This window comes from Lissotriton vulgaris, chromosome 1_1 (genome assembly GCF_964263255.1).
Source record: "Lissotriton vulgaris chromosome 1_1, aLisVul1.2, whole genome shotgun sequence".
In the NCBI taxonomy this organism is placed as follows: domain Eukaryota; kingdom Metazoa; phylum Chordata; class Amphibia; order Caudata; family Salamandridae; genus Lissotriton; species Lissotriton vulgaris.
In genome coordinates, this window is record NC_141685.1 from 226,133,745 (window position 1) to 226,151,640 (window position 17,896).

At 44.9% G+C, this 17,896-nt stretch overlaps 43 non-coding genes across 43 annotated transcripts; 11 read left to right on the forward strand and 32 right to left on the reverse strand.

Moving 5' to 3' along the window:
- Positions 1 to 233: 233 nt before the first annotated feature.
- Positions 234 to 319, reverse strand: TRNAY-GUA (transfer RNA tyrosine (anticodon GUA)). The gene is given in 2 exon segments: positions 234 to 269; positions 283 to 319. It is a non-coding gene; the product is annotated as a tRNA-Tyr (tRNA).
- Positions 320 to 749: 430 nt separating this feature from the next.
- TRNAA-UGC (transfer RNA alanine (anticodon UGC)) lies at positions 750 to 821 on the reverse strand. The gene has a single exon. It is a non-coding gene; the product is annotated as a tRNA-Ala (tRNA).
- Positions 822 to 958: 137 nt separating this feature from the next.
- TRNAM-CAU (transfer RNA methionine (anticodon CAU)) lies at positions 959 to 1,031 on the forward strand. Its single transcript has one exon. It is a non-coding gene; the product is annotated as a tRNA-Met (tRNA).
- A 193-nt stretch (positions 1,032 to 1,224) lies between these two features.
- TRNAA-CGC (transfer RNA alanine (anticodon CGC)) lies at positions 1,225 to 1,296 on the reverse strand. The gene has a single exon. It is a non-coding gene; the product is annotated as a tRNA-Ala (tRNA).
- A 614-nt stretch (positions 1,297 to 1,910) lies between these two features.
- TRNAY-GUA (transfer RNA tyrosine (anticodon GUA)) lies at positions 1,911 to 1,996 on the reverse strand. The gene is given in 2 exon segments: positions 1,911 to 1,946; positions 1,960 to 1,996. It is a non-coding gene; the product is annotated as a tRNA-Tyr (tRNA).
- Positions 1,997 to 2,426: 430 nt separating this feature from the next.
- On the reverse strand, positions 2,427 to 2,498 carry TRNAA-UGC (transfer RNA alanine (anticodon UGC)). Its single transcript has one exon. It is a non-coding gene; the product is annotated as a tRNA-Ala (tRNA).
- Positions 2,499 to 2,635: 137 nt separating this feature from the next.
- On the forward strand, positions 2,636 to 2,708 carry TRNAM-CAU (transfer RNA methionine (anticodon CAU)). Its single transcript has one exon. It is a non-coding gene; the product is annotated as a tRNA-Met (tRNA).
- A 193-nt stretch (positions 2,709 to 2,901) lies between these two features.
- Positions 2,902 to 2,973, reverse strand: TRNAA-CGC (transfer RNA alanine (anticodon CGC)). Its single transcript has one exon. It is a non-coding gene; the product is annotated as a tRNA-Ala (tRNA).
- A 614-nt stretch (positions 2,974 to 3,587) lies between these two features.
- On the reverse strand, positions 3,588 to 3,673 carry TRNAY-GUA (transfer RNA tyrosine (anticodon GUA)). The gene is given in 2 exon segments: positions 3,588 to 3,623; positions 3,637 to 3,673. It is a non-coding gene; the product is annotated as a tRNA-Tyr (tRNA).
- A 430-nt stretch (positions 3,674 to 4,103) lies between these two features.
- On the reverse strand, positions 4,104 to 4,175 carry TRNAA-UGC (transfer RNA alanine (anticodon UGC)). The gene has a single exon. It is a non-coding gene; the product is annotated as a tRNA-Ala (tRNA).
- Positions 4,176 to 4,312: 137 nt separating this feature from the next.
- Positions 4,313 to 4,385, forward strand: TRNAM-CAU (transfer RNA methionine (anticodon CAU)). Its single transcript has one exon. It is a non-coding gene; the product is annotated as a tRNA-Met (tRNA).
- A 193-nt stretch (positions 4,386 to 4,578) lies between these two features.
- On the reverse strand, positions 4,579 to 4,650 carry TRNAA-CGC (transfer RNA alanine (anticodon CGC)). The gene has a single exon. It is a non-coding gene; the product is annotated as a tRNA-Ala (tRNA).
- A 614-nt stretch (positions 4,651 to 5,264) lies between these two features.
- On the reverse strand, positions 5,265 to 5,350 carry TRNAY-GUA (transfer RNA tyrosine (anticodon GUA)). The gene is given in 2 exon segments: positions 5,265 to 5,300; positions 5,314 to 5,350. It is a non-coding gene; the product is annotated as a tRNA-Tyr (tRNA).
- A 430-nt stretch (positions 5,351 to 5,780) lies between these two features.
- Positions 5,781 to 5,852, reverse strand: TRNAA-UGC (transfer RNA alanine (anticodon UGC)). The gene has a single exon. It is a non-coding gene; the product is annotated as a tRNA-Ala (tRNA).
- A 137-nt stretch (positions 5,853 to 5,989) lies between these two features.
- Positions 5,990 to 6,062, forward strand: TRNAM-CAU (transfer RNA methionine (anticodon CAU)). The gene has a single exon. It is a non-coding gene; the product is annotated as a tRNA-Met (tRNA).
- Positions 6,063 to 6,255: 193 nt separating this feature from the next.
- On the reverse strand, positions 6,256 to 6,327 carry TRNAA-CGC (transfer RNA alanine (anticodon CGC)). Its single transcript has one exon. It is a non-coding gene; the product is annotated as a tRNA-Ala (tRNA).
- A 614-nt stretch (positions 6,328 to 6,941) lies between these two features.
- Positions 6,942 to 7,027, reverse strand: TRNAY-GUA (transfer RNA tyrosine (anticodon GUA)). The gene is given in 2 exon segments: positions 6,942 to 6,977; positions 6,991 to 7,027. It is a non-coding gene; the product is annotated as a tRNA-Tyr (tRNA).
- Positions 7,028 to 7,457: 430 nt separating this feature from the next.
- TRNAA-UGC (transfer RNA alanine (anticodon UGC)) lies at positions 7,458 to 7,529 on the reverse strand. The gene has a single exon. It is a non-coding gene; the product is annotated as a tRNA-Ala (tRNA).
- Positions 7,530 to 7,666: 137 nt separating this feature from the next.
- TRNAM-CAU (transfer RNA methionine (anticodon CAU)) lies at positions 7,667 to 7,739 on the forward strand. Its single transcript has one exon. It is a non-coding gene; the product is annotated as a tRNA-Met (tRNA).
- A 193-nt stretch (positions 7,740 to 7,932) lies between these two features.
- Positions 7,933 to 8,004, reverse strand: TRNAA-CGC (transfer RNA alanine (anticodon CGC)). Its single transcript has one exon. It is a non-coding gene; the product is annotated as a tRNA-Ala (tRNA).
- A 614-nt stretch (positions 8,005 to 8,618) lies between these two features.
- Positions 8,619 to 8,704, reverse strand: TRNAY-GUA (transfer RNA tyrosine (anticodon GUA)). Its single transcript is given in 2 exon segments — positions 8,619 to 8,654; positions 8,668 to 8,704. It is a non-coding gene; the product is annotated as a tRNA-Tyr (tRNA).
- A 430-nt stretch (positions 8,705 to 9,134) lies between these two features.
- On the reverse strand, positions 9,135 to 9,206 carry TRNAA-UGC (transfer RNA alanine (anticodon UGC)). Its single transcript has one exon. It is a non-coding gene; the product is annotated as a tRNA-Ala (tRNA).
- Positions 9,207 to 9,343: 137 nt separating this feature from the next.
- Positions 9,344 to 9,416, forward strand: TRNAM-CAU (transfer RNA methionine (anticodon CAU)). Its single transcript has one exon. It is a non-coding gene; the product is annotated as a tRNA-Met (tRNA).
- A 193-nt stretch (positions 9,417 to 9,609) lies between these two features.
- TRNAA-CGC (transfer RNA alanine (anticodon CGC)) lies at positions 9,610 to 9,681 on the reverse strand. Its single transcript has one exon. It is a non-coding gene; the product is annotated as a tRNA-Ala (tRNA).
- A 614-nt stretch (positions 9,682 to 10,295) lies between these two features.
- On the reverse strand, positions 10,296 to 10,381 carry TRNAY-GUA (transfer RNA tyrosine (anticodon GUA)). The gene is given in 2 exon segments: positions 10,296 to 10,331; positions 10,345 to 10,381. It is a non-coding gene; the product is annotated as a tRNA-Tyr (tRNA).
- A 430-nt stretch (positions 10,382 to 10,811) lies between these two features.
- On the reverse strand, positions 10,812 to 10,883 carry TRNAA-UGC (transfer RNA alanine (anticodon UGC)). Its single transcript has one exon. It is a non-coding gene; the product is annotated as a tRNA-Ala (tRNA).
- A 137-nt stretch (positions 10,884 to 11,020) lies between these two features.
- On the forward strand, positions 11,021 to 11,093 carry TRNAM-CAU (transfer RNA methionine (anticodon CAU)). The gene has a single exon. It is a non-coding gene; the product is annotated as a tRNA-Met (tRNA).
- A 193-nt stretch (positions 11,094 to 11,286) lies between these two features.
- TRNAA-CGC (transfer RNA alanine (anticodon CGC)) lies at positions 11,287 to 11,358 on the reverse strand. The gene has a single exon. It is a non-coding gene; the product is annotated as a tRNA-Ala (tRNA).
- Positions 11,359 to 11,972: 614 nt separating this feature from the next.
- On the reverse strand, positions 11,973 to 12,058 carry TRNAY-GUA (transfer RNA tyrosine (anticodon GUA)). The gene is given in 2 exon segments: positions 11,973 to 12,008; positions 12,022 to 12,058. It is a non-coding gene; the product is annotated as a tRNA-Tyr (tRNA).
- A 430-nt stretch (positions 12,059 to 12,488) lies between these two features.
- Positions 12,489 to 12,560, reverse strand: TRNAA-UGC (transfer RNA alanine (anticodon UGC)). The gene has a single exon. It is a non-coding gene; the product is annotated as a tRNA-Ala (tRNA).
- A 137-nt stretch (positions 12,561 to 12,697) lies between these two features.
- Positions 12,698 to 12,770, forward strand: TRNAM-CAU (transfer RNA methionine (anticodon CAU)). The gene has a single exon. It is a non-coding gene; the product is annotated as a tRNA-Met (tRNA).
- A 193-nt stretch (positions 12,771 to 12,963) lies between these two features.
- TRNAA-CGC (transfer RNA alanine (anticodon CGC)) lies at positions 12,964 to 13,035 on the reverse strand. Its single transcript has one exon. It is a non-coding gene; the product is annotated as a tRNA-Ala (tRNA).
- A 614-nt stretch (positions 13,036 to 13,649) lies between these two features.
- On the reverse strand, positions 13,650 to 13,735 carry TRNAY-GUA (transfer RNA tyrosine (anticodon GUA)). Its single transcript is given in 2 exon segments — positions 13,650 to 13,685; positions 13,699 to 13,735. It is a non-coding gene; the product is annotated as a tRNA-Tyr (tRNA).
- A 430-nt stretch (positions 13,736 to 14,165) lies between these two features.
- TRNAA-UGC (transfer RNA alanine (anticodon UGC)) lies at positions 14,166 to 14,237 on the reverse strand. Its single transcript has one exon. It is a non-coding gene; the product is annotated as a tRNA-Ala (tRNA).
- Positions 14,238 to 14,374: 137 nt separating this feature from the next.
- TRNAM-CAU (transfer RNA methionine (anticodon CAU)) lies at positions 14,375 to 14,447 on the forward strand. The gene has a single exon. It is a non-coding gene; the product is annotated as a tRNA-Met (tRNA).
- A 193-nt stretch (positions 14,448 to 14,640) lies between these two features.
- Positions 14,641 to 14,712, reverse strand: TRNAA-CGC (transfer RNA alanine (anticodon CGC)). The gene has a single exon. It is a non-coding gene; the product is annotated as a tRNA-Ala (tRNA).
- A 614-nt stretch (positions 14,713 to 15,326) lies between these two features.
- Positions 15,327 to 15,412, reverse strand: TRNAY-GUA (transfer RNA tyrosine (anticodon GUA)). Its single transcript is given in 2 exon segments — positions 15,327 to 15,362; positions 15,376 to 15,412. It is a non-coding gene; the product is annotated as a tRNA-Tyr (tRNA).
- A 430-nt stretch (positions 15,413 to 15,842) lies between these two features.
- Positions 15,843 to 15,914, reverse strand: TRNAA-UGC (transfer RNA alanine (anticodon UGC)). The gene has a single exon. It is a non-coding gene; the product is annotated as a tRNA-Ala (tRNA).
- A 137-nt stretch (positions 15,915 to 16,051) lies between these two features.
- TRNAM-CAU (transfer RNA methionine (anticodon CAU)) lies at positions 16,052 to 16,124 on the forward strand. Its single transcript has one exon. It is a non-coding gene; the product is annotated as a tRNA-Met (tRNA).
- A 193-nt stretch (positions 16,125 to 16,317) lies between these two features.
- Positions 16,318 to 16,389, reverse strand: TRNAA-CGC (transfer RNA alanine (anticodon CGC)). The gene has a single exon. It is a non-coding gene; the product is annotated as a tRNA-Ala (tRNA).
- A 614-nt stretch (positions 16,390 to 17,003) lies between these two features.
- TRNAY-GUA (transfer RNA tyrosine (anticodon GUA)) lies at positions 17,004 to 17,089 on the reverse strand. The gene is given in 2 exon segments: positions 17,004 to 17,039; positions 17,053 to 17,089. It is a non-coding gene; the product is annotated as a tRNA-Tyr (tRNA).
- A 430-nt stretch (positions 17,090 to 17,519) lies between these two features.
- TRNAA-UGC (transfer RNA alanine (anticodon UGC)) lies at positions 17,520 to 17,591 on the reverse strand. The gene has a single exon. It is a non-coding gene; the product is annotated as a tRNA-Ala (tRNA).
- Positions 17,592 to 17,728: 137 nt separating this feature from the next.
- TRNAM-CAU (transfer RNA methionine (anticodon CAU)) lies at positions 17,729 to 17,801 on the forward strand. The gene has a single exon. It is a non-coding gene; the product is annotated as a tRNA-Met (tRNA).
- The last annotated feature ends 95 nt before the right edge of the window (positions 17,802 to 17,896 follow it).

The following is a 17,896-nucleotide window of genomic DNA, read 5'->3' on the forward strand; positions in this document are numbered from 1 at the left end:
AGTCTGCCAAGGGCATACATATATTAATGCAATGCTTTGGTATTAGTTCTGATCAGCAGGTTTCCTTGACTTTTCTTCACACCTCCCCTAGCGACGACTATGTCATCCATTCCCTTTGAAAGCAGATAGAGTACGCTTCTTTTCCGGTATTTATCGAAGCTCTGGGAATTTTTCATAGTCAATGGAAGGTATTGCTGATTCAAAGCAAAAGCCATGGAAATTAAACCACAAAATCCTTCGAGCCGGATTTGAACCAGCGACCTAAGGATGCCTGAATTTATGCTACAGTCCTCCGCTCTACCAACTGAGCTATCGAAGGAGTAGTGGCGAACTTCCGTAGCACCCAAATTATCTCTCGCTCAAGAAAGGTTGTGGAGGGTGGGGACCAGGAGCAGACAGATGCACATCATCAATATTACCTGCCACTCCCCCTCAAAGTTACCAGAAAAGTAAGAGTCTCTGCTTTAGAGGAAGAACCCTTACCAATGACCAAGAGGGCTGCCACAGATTTCTATCCTAAATGTATTAAGATTGCCAAGATTAATCATCACTTTGATGGCTTAAACAAGTAAGATTCTTCTGTTGTATAAGCATCAAAAATGAGATAGCCCCATTTCATGGGTTTTTTCAAGGCAAACGTCTCACAGTTTAAGTGGGGTTGGTATCCCAGTTGCATGACATATCTCTTCCTTAATACTGATAGCCAGCCTTGTTTTCTGCCAAAATCCGAGACAAGCATGGCAAAAGTCTGGAGATGCCGGGGATTGAACCCGGGGCCTCATACATGCAAAGCATGCGCTCTACCACTGGGCTACATCCCCATGTCTGCCAAGTTTTACTGGCTGCCAAGTCAACCCATTTGACACTGCAGCATAAAGTCTCAGTCAGGAAAATCCTTAAGCCTCGTACCTGGAATATCTTTATGGTCTATAGTCCTATTTAGAGATGCTTGTGTGCAGCCTTCTTAGCGCAGTAGGCAGCGCGTCAGTCTCATAATCTGAAGGTCCTGAGATCGATCCTCAGAGAGGGCATTTCTTTCCTCCTTTTGGCAAGCAAAATTCTCAGATTTTCTTGAAAAGTGGAAACTATGCCTACTCCAAACACATTTTTCAAAGCAAACAATTTAAGCTGGGTTCTGACCCCCAACTGCCCGAGAAACCTCTACTTTCCACAAGATGGCAGGCTAGCCTTCTGGAAAAAGCCAAGATAGAGAACAGAGACTCCTGGAGATGCCGGGGATTGAACGCGGGGCCTCATACATGCGAAGCATGCGCTCTACCACTGAGCTACATCCCCTCAACTGCACTCTAACGTTTTGCTGGATGTAAGGAGACTCTGAAGCCCATGGACTGCAAAGTCTCGATTTGAGACTAGAATGTAAAGTGTCAGGCTTGGAATTGCTCACACCTCACGTGTGAACTGTCTTCATGGAGCATATATTTAGTGCAATCAGGGATCGATTCTCCGGCAGGGCTTTTATTTGCTCAGTTTGGAATGCAAAACTTCTCAGGATTCCAAAAAATGTGAAAACTATTGGTCTACTTTCCTGCTTGCTCAGCCTTTCGGGAGATGATTCCATTGGATATTCCCTCTTGCCCATCGGTATACATTCAAATTGAAGGCAAGTCATAGTGTGATTGGCTGCCAAGCAGCTACCTTTGGAGCAGTGCAATTGGAAGTCTGCCAAGGGCATACATATATTAATGCAATGCTTTGGTATTAGTTCTTATCAGCAGGTTTCCTTGACTTTTCTTCACACCTCCCCTAGCGACGACTATGTCATCCATTCCCTTTGAAAGCAGATAGAGTACGCTTCTTTTCCGGTATTTATCGAAGCTCTGGGAATTTTTCATAGTCAATGGAAGGTATTGCTGATTCAAAGCAAAAGCCATGGAAATTAAACCACAAAATCCTTCGAGCCGGATTTGAACCAGCGACCTAAGGATGCCTGAATTTATGCTACAGTCCTCCGCTCTACCAACTGAGCTATCGAAGGAGTAGTGGCGAACTTCCGTAGCACCAAAATTATCTCTCGCTCAAGAAAGGTTGTGGAGGGTGGGGACCAGGAGCAGACAGATGCACATCATCAATATTACCTGCCACTCCCCCTCAAAGTTACCAGAAAAGTAAGAGTCTCTGCTTTAGAGGAAGAACCCTTACCAATGACCAAGAGGGCTGCCACAGATTTCTATCCTAAATGTATTAAGATTGCCAAGATTAATCATCACTTTGATGGCTTAAACAAGTAAGATTCTTCTGTTGTATAAGCATCAAAAATGAGATAGCCCCATTTCATGGGTTTTTTCAAGGCAAACGTCTCACAGTTTAAGTGGGGTTGGTATCCCAGTTGCATGACATATCTCTTCCTTAATACTGATAGCCAGCCTTGTTTTCTGCCAAAATCCGAGACAAGCATGGCAAAAGTCTGGAGATGCCGGGGATTGAACCCGGGGCCGCATACATGCAAAGCATGCGCTCTACCACTGAGCTACATCCCCATGTCTGCCAAGTTTTACTGGCTGCCAAGTCAACCCATTTGACACTGCAGCATAAAGTCTCAGTCAGGAAAATCCTTAAGCCTCGTACCTGGAATATCTTCATGGTCTATAGTCCTATTTAGAGATGCTTGTGTGCAGCCTTCTTAGCGCAGTAGGCAGCGCGTCAGTCTCATAATCTGAAGGTCCTGAGTTCGATCCTCAGAGAGGGCATTTCTTTCCTCCTTTTGGCAAGCAAAATTCTCAGATTTTCTTGAAAAGTGGAAACTATGCCTACTCCAAACACATTTTTCAAAGCAAACAATTTAAGCGGGGTTCTGACCCCCAACTGCCCGAGAAACCTCTACTTTCCACAAGATGGCAGGCTAGCCTTCTGGAAAAAGCCAAGATAGAGAACAGAGACTCCTGGAGATGCCGGGGATTGAACGCGGGGCCTCATACATGCGAAGCATGCGCTCTACCACTGAGCTACATCCCCTCAACTGCACTCTAACGTTTTGCTGGATGTAAGGAGACTCTGAAGCCCATGGACTGCAAAGTCTCGATTTGAGACTAGAATGTAAAGTGTCAGGCTTGGAATTGCTCACACCTCACGTGTGAACTGTCTTCATGGAGCATATATTTAGTGCAATCAGGGATCGATTCTCCGGCAGGGCTTTTATTTGCTCAGTTTGGAATGCAAAACTTCTCAGGATTCCAAAAAATGTGAAAACTATTGGTCTACTTTCCTGCTTGCTCAGCCTTTCGGGAGATGATTCCATTGGATATTCCCTCTTGCCCATCGGTATACATTCAAATTGAAGGCAAGTCATAGTGTGATTGGCTGCCAAGCAGCTACCTTTGGAGCAGTGCAATTGGAAGTCTGCCAAGGGCATACATATATTAATGCAATGCTTTGGTATTAGTTCTGATCAGCAGGTTTCCTTGACTTTTCTTCACACCTCCCCTAGCGACGACTATGTCATCCATTCCCTTTGAAAGCAGATAGAGTACGCTTCTTTTCCGGTATTTATCGAAGCTCTGGGAATTTTTCATAGTCAATGGAAGGTATTGCTGATTCAAAGCAAAAGCCATGGAAATTAAACCACAAAATCCTTCGAGCCGGATTTGAACCAGCGACCTAAGGATGCCTGAATTTATGCTACAGTCCTCCGCTCTACCAACTGAGCTATCGAAGGAGTAGTGGCAAACTTCCGTAGCACCCAAATTATCTCTCGCTCAAGAAAGGTTGTGGAGGGTGGGAACCAGGAGCAGACAGATGCACATCATCAATATTACCTGCCACTCCCCCTCAAAGTTACCAGAAAAGTAAGAGTCTCTGCTTTAGAGGAAGAACCCTTACCAATGACCAAGAGGGCTGCCACAGATTTCTATCCTAAATGTATTAAGATTGCCAAGATTAATCATCACTTTGATGGCTTAAACAAGTAAGATTCTTCTGTTGTATAAGCATCAAAAATGAGATAGCCCCATTTCATGGGTTTTTTCAAGGCAAACGTCTCACAGTTTAAGTGGGGTTGGTATCCCAGTTGCATGACATATCTCTTCCTTAATACTGATAGCCAGCCTTGTTTTCTGCCAAAATCCGAGACAAGCATGGCAAAAGTCTGGAGATGCCGGGGATTGAACCCGGGGCCGCATACATGCAAAGCATGCGCTCTACCACTGAGCTACATCCCCATGTCTGCCAAGTTTTACTGGCTGCCAAGTCAACCCATTTGACACTGCAGCATAAAGTCTCAGTCAGGAAAATCCTTAAGCCTCGTACCTGGAATATCTTCATGGTCTATAGTCCTATTTAGAGATGCTTGTGTGCAGCCTTCTTAGCGCAGTAGGCAGCGCGTCAGTCTCATAATCTGAAGGTCCTGAGTTCGATCCTCAGAGAGGGCATTTCTTTCCTCCTTTTGGCAAGCAAAATTCTCAGATTTTCTTGAAAAGTGGAAACTATGCCTACTCCAAACACATTTTTCAAAGCAAACAATTTAAGCGGGGTTCTGACCCCCAACTGCCCGAGAAACCTCTACTTTCCACAAGATGGCAGGCTAGCCTTCTGGAAAAAGCCAAGATAGAGAACAGAGACTCCTGGAGATGCCGGGGATTGAACGCGGGGCCTCATACATGCGAAGCATGCGCTCTACCACTGAGCTACATCCCCTCAACTGCACTCTAACGTTTTGCTGGATGTAAGGAGACTCTGAAGCCCATGGACTGCAAAGTCTCGATTTGAGACTAGAATGTAAAGTGTCAGGCTTGGAATTGCTCACACCTCACGTGTGAACTGTCTTCATGGAGCATATATTTAGTGCAATCAGGGATCGATTCTCCGGCAGGGCTTTTATTTGCTCAGTTTGGAATGCAAAACTTCTCAGGATTCCAAAAAATGTGAAAACTATTGGTCTACTTTCCTGCTTGCTCAGCCTTTCGGGAGATGATTCCATTGGATATTCCCTCTTGCCCATCGGTATACATTCAAATTGAAGGCAAGTCATAGTGTGATTGGCTGCCAAGCAGCTACCTTTGGAGCAGTGCAATTGGAAGTCTGCCAAGGGCATACATATATTAATGCAATGCTTTGGTATTAGTTCTGATCAGCAGGTTTCCTTGACTTTTCTTCACACCTCCCCTAGCGACGACTATGTCATCCATTCCCTTTGAAAGCAGATAGAGTACGCTTCTTTTCCGGTATTTATCGAAGCTCTGGGAATTTTTCATAGTCAATGGAAGGTATTGCTGATTCAAAGCAAAAGCCATGGAAATTAAACCACAAAATCCTTCGAGCCGGATTTGAACCAGCGACCTAAGGATGCCTGAATTTATGCTACAGTCCTCCGCTCTACCAACTGAGCTATCGAAGGAGTAGTGGCAAGCTTCCGTAGCACCAAAATTATCTCTCGCTCAAGAAAGGTTGTGGAGGGTGGGAACCAGGAGCAGACAGATGCACATCATCAATATTACCTGCCACTCCCCCTCAAAGTTACCAGAAAAGTAAGAGTCTCTGCTTTAGAGGAAGAACCCTTACCAATGACCAAGAGGGCTGCCACAGATTTCTATCCTAAATGTATTAAGATTGCCAAGATTAATCATCACTTTGATGGCTTAAACAAGTAAGATTCTTCTGTTGTATAAGCATCAAAAATGAGATAGCCCCATTTCATGGGTTTTTTCAAGGCAAACGTCTCACAGTTTAAGTGGGGTTGGTATCCCAGTTGCATGACATATCTCTTCCTTAATACTGATAGCCAGCCTTGTTTTCTGCCAAAATCCGAGACAAGCATGGCAAAAGTCTGGAGATGCCGGGGATTGAACCCGGGGCCTCATACATGCAAAGCATGCGCTCTACCACTGAGCTACATCCCCATGTCTGCCAAGTTTTACTGGCTGCCAAGTCAACCCATTTGACACTGCAGCATAAAGTCTCAGTCAGGAAAATCCTTAAGCCTCGTACCTGGAATATCTTTATGGTCTATAGTCCTATTTAGAGATGCTTGTGTGCAGCCTTCTTAGCGCAGTAGGCAGCGCGTCAGTCTCATAATCTGAAGGTCCTGAGTTCGATCCTCAGAGAGGGCATTTCTTTCCTCCTTTTGGCAAGCAAAATTCTCAGATTTTCTTGAAAAGTGGAAACTATGCCTACTCCAAACACATTTTTCAAAGCAAACAATTTAAGCGGGGTTCTGACCCCCAACTGCCCGAGAAACCTCTACTTTCCACAAGATGGCAGGCTAGCCTTCTGGAAAAAGCCAAGATAGAGAACAGAGACTCCTGGAGATGCCGGGGATTGAACGCGGGGCCTCATACATGCGAAGCATGCGCTCTACCACTGAGCTACATCCCCTCAACTGCACTCTAACGTTTTGCTGGATGTAAGGAGACTCTGAAGCCCATGGACTGCAAAGTCTCGATTTGAGACTAGAATGTAAAGTGTCAGGCTTGGAATTGCTCACACCTCACGTGTGAACTGTCTTCATGGAGCATATATTTAGTGCAATCAGGGATCGATTCTCCGGCAGGGCTTTTATTTGCTCAGTTTGGAATGCAAAACTTCTCAGGATTCCAAAAAATGTGAAAACTATTGGTCTACTTTCCTGCTTGCTCAGCCTTTCGGGAGATGATTCCATTGGATATTCCCTCTTGCCCATCGGTATACATTCAAATTGAAGGCAAGTCATAGTGTGATTGGCTGCCAAGCAGCTACCTTTGGAGCAGTGCAATTGGAAGTCTGCCAAGGGCATACATATATTAATGCAATGCTTTGGTATTAGTTCTGATCAGCAGGTTTCCTTGACTTTTCTTCACACCTCCCCTAGCGACGACTATGTCATCCATTCCCTTTGAAAGCAGATAGAGTACGCTTCTTTTCCGGTATTTATCGAAGCTCTGGGAATTTTTCATAGTCAATGGAAGGTATTGCTGATTCAAAGCAAAAGCCATGGAAATTAAACCACAAAATCCTTCGAGCCGGATTTGAACCAGCGACCTAAGGATGCCTGAATTTATGCTACAGTCCTCCGCTCTACCAACTGAGCTATCGAAGGAGTAGTGGCGAACTTCCGTAGCACCAAAATTATCTCTCGCTCAAGAAAGGTTGTGGAGGGTGGGGACCAGGAGCAGACAGATGCACATCATCAATATTACCTGCCACTCCCCCTCAAAGTTACCAGAAAAGTAAGAGTCTCTGCTTTAGAGGAAGAACCCTTACCAATGACCAAGAGGGCTGCCACAGATTTCTATCCTAAATGTATTAAGATTGCCAAGATTAATCATCACTTTGATGGCTTAAACAAGTAAGATTCTTCTGTTGTATAAGCATCAAAAATGAGATAGCCCCATTTCATGGGTTTTTTCAAGGCAAACGTCTCACAGTTTAAGTGGGGTTGGTATCCCAGTTGCATGACATATCTCTTCCTTAATACTGATAGCCAGCCTTGTTTTCTGCCAAAATCCGAGACAAGCATGGCAAAAGTCTGGAGATGCCGGGGATTGAACCCGGGGCCGCATACATGCAAAGCATGCGCTCTACCACTGAGCTACATCCCCATGTCTGCCAAGTTTTACTGGCTGCCAAGTCAACCCATTTGACACTGCAGCATAAAGTCTCAGTCAGGAAAATCCTTAAGCCTCGTACCTGGAATATCTTCATGGTCTATAGTCCTATTTAGAGATGCTTGTGTGCAGCCTTCTTAGCGCAGTAGGCAGCGCGTCAGTCTCATAATCTGAAGGTCCTGAGTTCGATCCTCAGAGAGGGCATTTCTTTCCTCCTTTTGGCAAGCAAAATTCTCAGATTTTCTTGAAAAGTGGAAACTATGCCTACTCCAAACACATTTTTCAAAGCAAACAATTTAAGCGGGGTTCTGACCCCCAACTGCCCGAGAAACCTCTACTTTCCACAAGATGGCAGGCTAGCCTTCTGGAAAAAGCCAAGATAGAGAACAGAGACTCCTGGAGATGCCGGGGATTGAACGCGGGGCCTCATACATGCGAAGCATGCGCTCTACCACTGAGCTACATCCCCTCAACTGCACTCTAACGTTTTGCTGGATGTAAGGAGACTCTGAAGCCCATGGACTGCAAAGTCTCGATTTGAGACTAGAATGTAAAGTGTCAGGCTTGGAATTGCTCACACCTCACGTGTGAACTGTCTTCATGGAGCATATATTTAGTGCAATCAGGGATCGATTCTCCGGCAGGGCTTTTATTTGCTCAGTTTGGAATGCAAAACTTCTCAGGATTCCCAAAAATGTGAAAACTATTGGTCTACTTTCCTGCTTGCTCAGCCTTTCGGGAGATGATTCCATTGGATATTCCCTCTTGCCCATCGGTATACATTCAAATTGAAGGCAAGTCATAGTGTGATTGGCTGCCAAGCAGCTACCTTTGGAGCAGTGCAATTGGAAGTCTGCCAAGGGCATACATATATTAATGCAATGCTTTGGTATTAGTTCTGATCAGCAGGTTTCCTTGACTTTTCTTCACACCTCCCCTAGCGACGACTATGTCATCCATTCCCTTTGAAAGCAGATAGAGTACGCTTCTTTTCCGGTATTTATCGAAGCTCTGGGAATTTTTCATAGTCAATGGAAGGTATTGCTGATTCAAAGCAAAAGCCATGGAAATTAAACCACAAAATCCTTCGAGCCGGATTTGAACCAGCGACCTAAGGATGCCTGAATTTATGCTACAGTCCTCCGCTCTACCAACTGAGCTATCGAAGGAGTAGTGGCGAACTTCCGTAGCACCCAAATTATCTCTCGCTCAAGAAAGGTTGTGGAGGGTGGGGACCAGGAGCAGACAGATGCACATCATCAATATTACCTGCCACTCCCCCTCAAAGTTACCAGAAAAGTAAGAGTCTCTGCTTTAGAGGAAGAACCCTTACCAATGACCAAGAGGGCTGCCACAGATTTCTATCCTAAATGTATTAAGATTGCCAAGATTAATCATCACTTTGATGGCTTAAACAAGTAAGATTCTTCTGTTGTATAAGCATCAAAAATGAGATAGCCCCATTTCATGGGTTTTTTCAAGGCAAACGTCTCACAGTTTAAGTGGGGTTGGTATCCCAGTTGCATGACATATCTCTTCCTTAATACTGATAGCCAGCCTTGTTTTCTGCCAAAATCCGAGACAAGCATGGCAAAAGTCTGGAGATGCCGGGGATTGAACCCGGGGCCTCATACATGCAAAGCATGCGCTCTACCACTGGGCTACATCCCCATGTCTGCCAAGTTTTACTGGCTGCCAAGTCAACCCATTTGACACTGCAGCATAAAGTCTCAGTCAGGAAAATCCTTAAGCCTCGTACCTGGAATATCTTTATGGTCTATAGTCCTATTTAGAGATGCTTGTGTGCAGCCTTCTTAGCGCAGTAGGCAGCGCGTCAGTCTCATAATCTGAAGGTCCTGAGATCGATCCTCAGAGAGGGCATTTCTTTCCTCCTTTTGGCAAGCAAAATTCTCAGATTTTCTTGAAAAGTGGAAACTATGCCTACTCCAAACACATTTTTCAAAGCAAACAATTTAAGCTGGGTTCTGACCCCCAACTGCCCGAGAAACCTCTACTTTCCACAAGATGGCAGGCTAGCCTTCTGGAAAAAGCCAAGATAGAGAACAGAGACTCCTGGAGATGCCGGGGATTGAACGCGGGGCCTCATACATGCGAAGCATGCGCTCTACCACTGAGCTACATCCCCTCAACTGCACTCTAACATTTTGCTGGATGTAAGGAGACTCTGAAGCCCATGGACTGCAAAGTCTCGATTTGAGACTAGAATGTAAAGTGTCAGGCTTGGAATTGCTCACACCTCACGTGTGAACTGTCTTCATGGAGCATATATTTAGTGCAATCAGGGATCGATTCTCCGGCAGGGCTTTTATTTGCTCAGTTTGGAATGCAAAACTTCTCAGGATTCCAAAAAATGTGAAAACTATTGGTCTACTTTCCTGCTTGCTCAGCCTTTCGGGAGATGATTCCATTGGATATTCCCTCTTGCCCATCGGTATACATTCAAATTGAAGGCAAGTCATAGTGTGATTGGCTGCCAAGCAGCTACCTTTGGAGCAGTGCAATTGGAAGTCTGCCAAGGGCATACATATATTAATGCAATGCTTTGGTATTAGTTCTTATCAGCAGGTTTCCTTGACTTTTCTTCACACCTCCCCTAGCGACGACTATGTCATCCATTCCCTTTGAAAGCAGATAGAGTACGCTTCTTTTCCGGTATTTATCGAAGCTCTGGGAATTTTTCATAGTCAATGGAAGGTATTGCTGATTCAAAGCAAAAGCCATGGAAATTAAACCACAAAATCCTTCGAGCCGGATTTGAACCAGCGACCTAAGGATGCCTGAATTTATGCTACAGTCCTCCGCTCTACCAACTGAGCTATCGAAGGAGTAGTGGCGAACTTCCGTAGCACCAAAATTATCTCTCGCTCAAGAAAGGTTGTGGAGGGTGGGGACCAGGAGCAGACAGATGCACATCATCAATATTACCTGCCACTCCCCCTCAAAGTTACCAGAAAAGTAAGAGTCTCTGCTTTAGAGGAAGAACCCTTACCAATGACCAAGAGGGCTGCCACAGATTTCTATCCTAAATGTATTAAGATTGCCAAGATTAATCATCACTTTGATGGCTTAAACAAGTAAGATTCTTCTGTTGTATAAGCATCAAAAATGAGATAGCCCCATTTCATGGGTTTTTTCAAGGCAAACGTCTCACAGTTTAAGTGGGGTTGGTATCCCAGTTGCATGACATATCTCTTCCTTAATACTGATAGCCAGCCTTGTTTTCTGCCAAAATCCGAGACAAGCATGGCAAAAGTCTGGAGATGCCGGGGATTGAACCCGGGGCCGCATACATGCAAAGCATGCGCTCTACCACTGAGCTACATCCCCATGTCTGCCAAGTTTTACTGGCTGCCAAGTCAACCCATTTGACACTGCAGCATAAAGTCTCAGTCAGGAAAATCCTTAAGCCTCGTACCTGGAATATCTTCATGGTCTATAGTCCTATTTAGAGATGCTTGTGTGCAGCCTTCTTAGCGCAGTAGGCAGCGCGTCAGTCTCATAATCTGAAGGTCCTGAGTTCGATCCTCAGAGAGGGCATTTCTTTCCTCCTTTTGGCAAGCAAAATTCTCAGATTTTCTTGAAAAGTGGAAACTATGCCTACTCCAAACACATTTTTCAAAGCAAACAATTTAAGCGGGGTTCTGACCCCCAACTGCCCGAGAAACCTCTACTTTCCACAAGATGGCAGGCTAGCCTTCTGGAAAAAGCCAAGATAGAGAACAGAGACTCCTGGAGATGCCGGGGATTGAACGCGGGGCCTCATACATGCGAAGCATGCGCTCTACCACTGAGCTACATCCCCTCAACTGCACTCTAACGTTTTGCTGGATGTAAGGAGACTCTGAAGCCCATGGACTGCAAAGTCTCGATTTGAGACTAGAATGTAAAGTGTCAGGCTTGGAATTGCTCACACCTCACGTGTGAACTGTCTTCATGGAGCATATATTTAGTGCAATCAGGGATCGATTCTCCGGCAGGGCTTTTATTTGCTCAGTTTGGAATGCAAAACTTCTCAGGATTCCAAAAAATGTGAAAACTATTGGTCTACTTTCCTGCTTGCTCAGCCTTTCGGGAGATGATTCCATTGGATATTCCCTCTTGCCCATCGGTATACATTCAAATTGAAGGCAAGTCATAGTGTGATTGGCTGCCAAGCAGCTACCTTTGGAGCAGTGCAATTGGAAGTCTGCCAAGGGCATACATATATTAATGCAATGCTTTGGTATTAGTTCTGATCAGCAGGTTTCCTTGACTTTTCTTCACACCTCCCCTAGCGACGACTATGTCATCCATTCCCTTTGAAAGCAGATAGAGTACGCTTCTTTTCCGGTATTTATCGAAGCTCTGGGAATTTTTCATAGTCAATGGAAGGTATTGCTGATTCAAAGCAAAAGCCATGGAAATTAAACCACAAAATCCTTCGAGCCGGATTTGAACCAGCGACCTAAGGATGCCTGAATTTATGCTACAGTCCTCCGCTCTACCAACTGAGCTATCGAAGGAGTAGTGGCAAACTTCCGTAGCACCAAAATTATCTCTCGCTCAAGAAAGGTTGTGGAGGGTGGGAACCAGGAGCAGACAGATGCACATCATCAATATTACCTGCCACTCCCCCTCAAAGTTACCAGAAAAGTAAGAGTCTCTGCTTTAGAGGAAGAACCCTTACCAATGACCAAGAGGGCTGCCACAGATTTCTATCCTAAATGTATTAAGATTGCCAAGATTAATCATCACTTTGATGGCTTAAACAAGTAAGATTCTTCTGTTGTATAAGCATCAAAAATGAGATAGCCCCATTTCATGGGTTTTTTCAAGGCAAACGTCTCACAGTTTAAGTGGGGTTGGTATCCCAGTTGCATGACATATCTCTTCCTTAATACTGATAGCCAGCCTTGTTTTCTGCCAAAATCCGAGACAAGCATGGCAAAAGTCTGGAGATGCCGGGGATTGAACCCGGGGCCTCATACATGCAAAGCATGCGCTCTACCACTGAGCTACATCCCCATGTCTGCCAAGTTTTACTGGCTGCCAAGTCAACCCATTTGACACTGCAGCATAAAGTCTCAGTCAGGAAAATCCTTAAGCCTCGTACCTGGAATATCTTTATGGTCTATAGTCCTATTTAGAGATGCTTGTGTGCAGCCTTCTTAGCGCAGTAGGCAGCGCGTCAGTCTCATAATCTGAAGGTCCTGAGTTCGATCCTCAGAGAGGGCATTTCTTTCCTCCTTTTGGCAAGCAAAATTCTCAGATTTTCTTGAAAAGTGGAAACTATGCCTACTCCAAACACATTTTTCAAAGCAAACAATTTAAGCGGGGTTCTGACCCCCAACTGCCCGAGAAACCTCTACTTTCCACAAGATGGCAGGCTAGCCTTCTGGAAAAAGCCAAGATAGAGAACAGAGACTCCTGGAGATGCCGGGGATTGAACGCGGGGCCTCATACATGCGAAGCATGCGCTCTACCACTGAGCTACATCCCCTCAACTGCACTCTAACGTTTTGCTGGATGTAAGGAGACTCTGAAGCCCATGGACTGCAAAGTCTCGATTTGAGACTAGAATGTAAAGTGTCAGGCTTGGAATTGCTCACACCTCACGTGTGAACTGTCTTCATGGAGCATATATTTAGTGCAATCAGGGATCGATTCTCCGGCAGGGCTTTTATTTGCTCAGTTTGGAATGCAAAACTTCTCAGGATTCCAAAAAATGTGAAAACTATTGGTCTACTTTCCTGCTTGCTCAGCCTTTCGGGAGATGATTCCATTGGATATTCCCTCTTGCCCATCGGTATACATTCAAATTGAAGGCAAGTCATAGTGTGATTGGCTGCCAAGCAGCTACCTTTGGAGCAGTGCAATTGGAAGTCTGCCAAGGGCATACATATATTAATGCAATGCTTTGGTATTAGTTCTGATCAGCAGGTTTCCTTGACTTTTCTTCACACCTCCCCTAGCGACGACTATGTCATCCATTCCCTTTGAAAGCAGATAGAGTACGCTTCTTTTCCGGTATTTATCGAAGCTCTGGGAATTTTTCATAGTCAATGGAAGGTATTGCTGATTCAAAGCAAAAGCCATGGAAATTAAACCACAAAATCCTTCGAGCCGGATTTGAACCAGCGACCTAAGGATGCCTGAATTTATGCTACAGTCCTCCGCTCTACCAACTGAGCTATCGAAGGAGTAGTGGCGAACTTCCGTAGCACCAAAATTATCTCTCGCTCAAGAAAGGTTGTGCAGGGTGGGGACCAGGAGCAGACAGATGCACATCATCAATATTACCTGCCACTCCCCCTCAAAGTTACCAGAAAAGTAAGAGTCTCTGCTTTAGAGGAAGAACCCTTACCAATGACCAAGAGGGCTGCCACAGATTTCTATCCTAAATGTATTAAGATTGCCAAGATTAATCATCACTTTGATGGCTTAAACAAGTAAGATTCTTCTGTTGTATAAGCATCAAAAATGAGATAGCCCCATTTCATGGGTTTTTTCAAGGCAAACGTCTCACAGTTTAAGTGGGGTTGGTATCCCAGTTGCATGACATATCTCTTCCTTAATACTGATAGCCAGCCTTGTTTTCTGCCAAAATCCGAGACAAGCATGGCAAAAGTCTGGAGATGCCGGGGATTGAACCCGGGGCCGCATACATGCAAAGCATGCGCTCTACCACTGAGCTACATCCCCATGTCTGCCAAGTTTTACTGGCTGCCAAGTCAACCCATTTGACACTGCAGCATAAAGTCTCAGTCAGGAAAATCCTTAAGCCTCGTACCTGGAATATCTTCATGGTCTATAGTCCTATTTAGAGATGCTTGTGTGCAGCCTTCTTAGCGCAGTAGGCAGCGCGTCAGTCTCATAATCTGAAGGTCCTGAGTTCGATCCTCAGAGAGGGCATTTCTTTCCTCCTTTTGGCAAGCAAAATTCTCAGATTTTCTTGAAAAGTGGAAACTATGCCTACTCCAAACACATTTTTCAAAGCAAACAATTTAAGCGGGGTTCTGACCCCCAACTGCCCGAGAAACCTCTACTTTCCACAAGATGGCAGGCTAGCCTTCTGGAAAAAGCCAAGATAGAGAACAGAGACTCCTGGAGATGCCGGGGATTGAACGCGGGGCCTCATACATGCGAAGCATGCGCTCTACCACTGAGCTACATCCCCTCAACTGCACTCTAACGTTTTGCTGGATGTAAGGAGACTCTGAAGCCCATGGACTGCAAAGTCTCGATTTGAGACTAGAATGTAAAGTGTCAGGCTTGGAATTGCTCACACCTCACGTGTGAACTGTCTTCATGGAGCATATATTTAGTGCAATCAGGGATCGATTCTCCGGCAGGGCTTTTATTTGCTCAGTTTGGAATGCAAAACTTCTCAGGATTCCAAAAAATGTGAAAACTATTGGTCTACTTTCCTGCTTGCTCAGCCTTTCGGGAGATGATTCCATTGGATATTCCCTCTTGCCCATCGGTATACATTCAAATTGAAGGCAAGTCATAGTGTGATTGGCTGCCAAGCAGCTACCTTTGGAGCAGTGCAATTGGAAGTCTGCCAAGGGCATACATATATTAATGCAATGCTTTGGTATTAGTTCTGATCAGCAGGTTTCCTTGACTTTTCTTCACACCTCCCCTAGCGACGACTATGTCATCCATTCCCTTTGAAAGCAGATAGAGTACGCTTCTTTTCCGGTATTTATCGAAGCTCTGGGAATTTTTCATAGTCAATGGAAGGTATTGCTGATTCAAAGCAAAAGCCATGGAAATTAAACCACAAAATCCTTCGAGCCGGATTTGAACCAGCGACCTAAGGATGCCTGAATTTATGCTACAGTCCTCCGCTCTACCAACTGAGCTATCGAAGGAGTAGTGGCAAACTTCCGTAGCACCCAAATTATCTCTCGCTCAAGAAAGGTTGTGGAGGGTGGGAACCAGGAGCAGACAGATGCACATCATCAATATTACCTGCCACTCCCCCTCAAAGTTACCAGAAAAGTAAGAGTCTCTGCTTTAGAGGAAGAACCCTTACCAATGACCAAGAGGGCTGCCACAGATTTCTATCCTAAATGTATTAAGATTGCCAAGATTAATCATCACTTTGATGGCTTAAACAAGTAAGATTCTTCTGTTGTATAAGCATCAAAAATGAGATAGCCCCATTTCATGGGTTTTTTCAAGGCAAACGTCTCACAGTTTAAGTGGGGTTGGTATCCCAGTTGCATGACATATCTCTTCCTTAATACTGATAGCCAGCCTTGTTTTCTGCCAAAATCCGAGACAAGCATGGCAAAAGTCTGGAGATGCCGGGGATTGAACCCGGGGCCGCATACATGCAAAGCATGCGCTCTACCACTGAGCTACATCCCCATGTCTGCCAAGTTTTACTGGCTGCCAAGTCAACCCATTTGACACTGCAGCATAAAGTCTCAGTCAGGAAAATCCTTAAGCCTCGTACCTGGAATATCTTCATGGTCTATAGTCCTATTTAGAGATGCTTGTGTGCAGCCTTCTTAGCGCAGTAGGCAGCGCGTCAGTCTCATAATCTGAAGGTCCTGAGTTCGATCCTCAGAGAGGGCATTTCTTTCCTCCTTTTGGCAAGCAAAATTCTCAGATTTTCTTGAAAAGTGGAAACTATGCCTACTCCAAACACATTTTTCAAAGCAAACAATTTAAGCGGGGTTCTGACCCCCAACTGCCCGAGAAACCTCTACTTTCCACAAGATGGCAGGCTAGCCTTCTGGAAAAAGCCAAGATAGAGAACAGAGACTCCTGGAGATGCCGGGGATTGAACGCGGGGCCTCATACATGCGAAGCATGCGCTCTACCACTGAGCTACATCCCCTCAACTGCACTCTAACGTTTTGCTGGATGTAAGGAGACTCTGAAGCCCATGGACTGCAAAGTCTCGATTTGAGACTAGAATGTAAAGTGTCAGGCTTGGAATTGCTCACACCTCACGTGTGAACTGTCTTCATGGAGCATATATTTAGTGCAATCAGGGATCGATTCTCCGGCAGGGCTTTTATTTGCTCAGTTTGGAATGCAAAACTTCTCAGGATTCCAAAAAATGTGAAAACTATTGGTCTACTTTCCTGCTTGCTCAGCCTTTCGGGAGATGATTCCATTGGATATTCCCTCTTGCCCATCGGTATACATTCAAATTGAAGGCAAGTCATAGTGTGATTGGCTGCCAAGCAGCTACCTTTGGAGCAGTGCAATTGGAAGTCTGCCAAGGGCATACATATATTAATGCAATGCTTTGGTATTAGTTCTGATCAGCAGGTTTCCTTGACTTTTCTTCACACCTCCCCTAGCGACGACTATGTCATCCATTCCCTTTGAAAGCAGATAGAGTACGCTTCTTTTCCGGTATTTATCGAAGCTCTGGGAATTTTTCATAGTCAATGGAAGGTATTGCTGATTCAAAGCAAAAGCCATGGAAATTAAACCACAAAATCCTTCGAGCCGGATTTGAACCAGCGACCTAAGGATGCCTGAATTTATGCTACAGTCCTCCGCTCTACCAACTGAGCTATCGAAGGAGTAGTGGCAAACTTCCGTAGCACCAAAATTATCTCTCGCTCAAGAAAGGTTGTGGAGGGTGGGAACCAGGAGCAGACAGATGCACATCATCAATATTACCTGCCACTCCCCCTCAAAGTTACCAGAAAAGTAAGAGTCTCTGCTTTAGAGGAAGAACCCTTACCAATGACCAAGAGGGCTGCCACAGATTTCTATCCTAAATGTATTAAGATTGCCAAGATTAATCATCACTTTGATGGCTTAAACAAGTAAGATTCTTCTGTTGTATAAGCATCAAAAATGAGATAGCCCCATTTCATGGGTTTTTTCAAGGCAAACGTCTCACAGTTTAAGTGGGGTTGGTATCCCAGTTGCATGACATATCTCTTCCTTAATACTGATAGCCAGCCTTGTTTTCTGCCAAAATCCGAGACAAGCATGGCAAAAGTCTGGAGATGCCGGGGATTGAACCCGGGGCCTCATACATGCAAAGCATGCGCTCTACCACTGAGCTACATCCCCATGTCTGCCAAGTTTTACTGGCTGCCAAGTCAACCCATTTGACACTGCAGCATAAAGTCTCAGTCAGGAAAATCCTTAAGCCTCGTACCTGGAATATCTTTATGGTCTATAGTCCTATTTAGAGATGCTTGTGTGCAGCCTTCTTAGCGCAGTAGGCAGCGCGTCAGTCTCATAATCTGAAGGTCCTGAGTTCGATCCTCAGAGAGGGCATTTCTTTCCTCCTTTTGGCAAGCACAATTCTCAGATTTTCTTGAAAAGTGGAAACTATGCCTACTCCAAACACATTTTTCAAAGCAAACAATTTA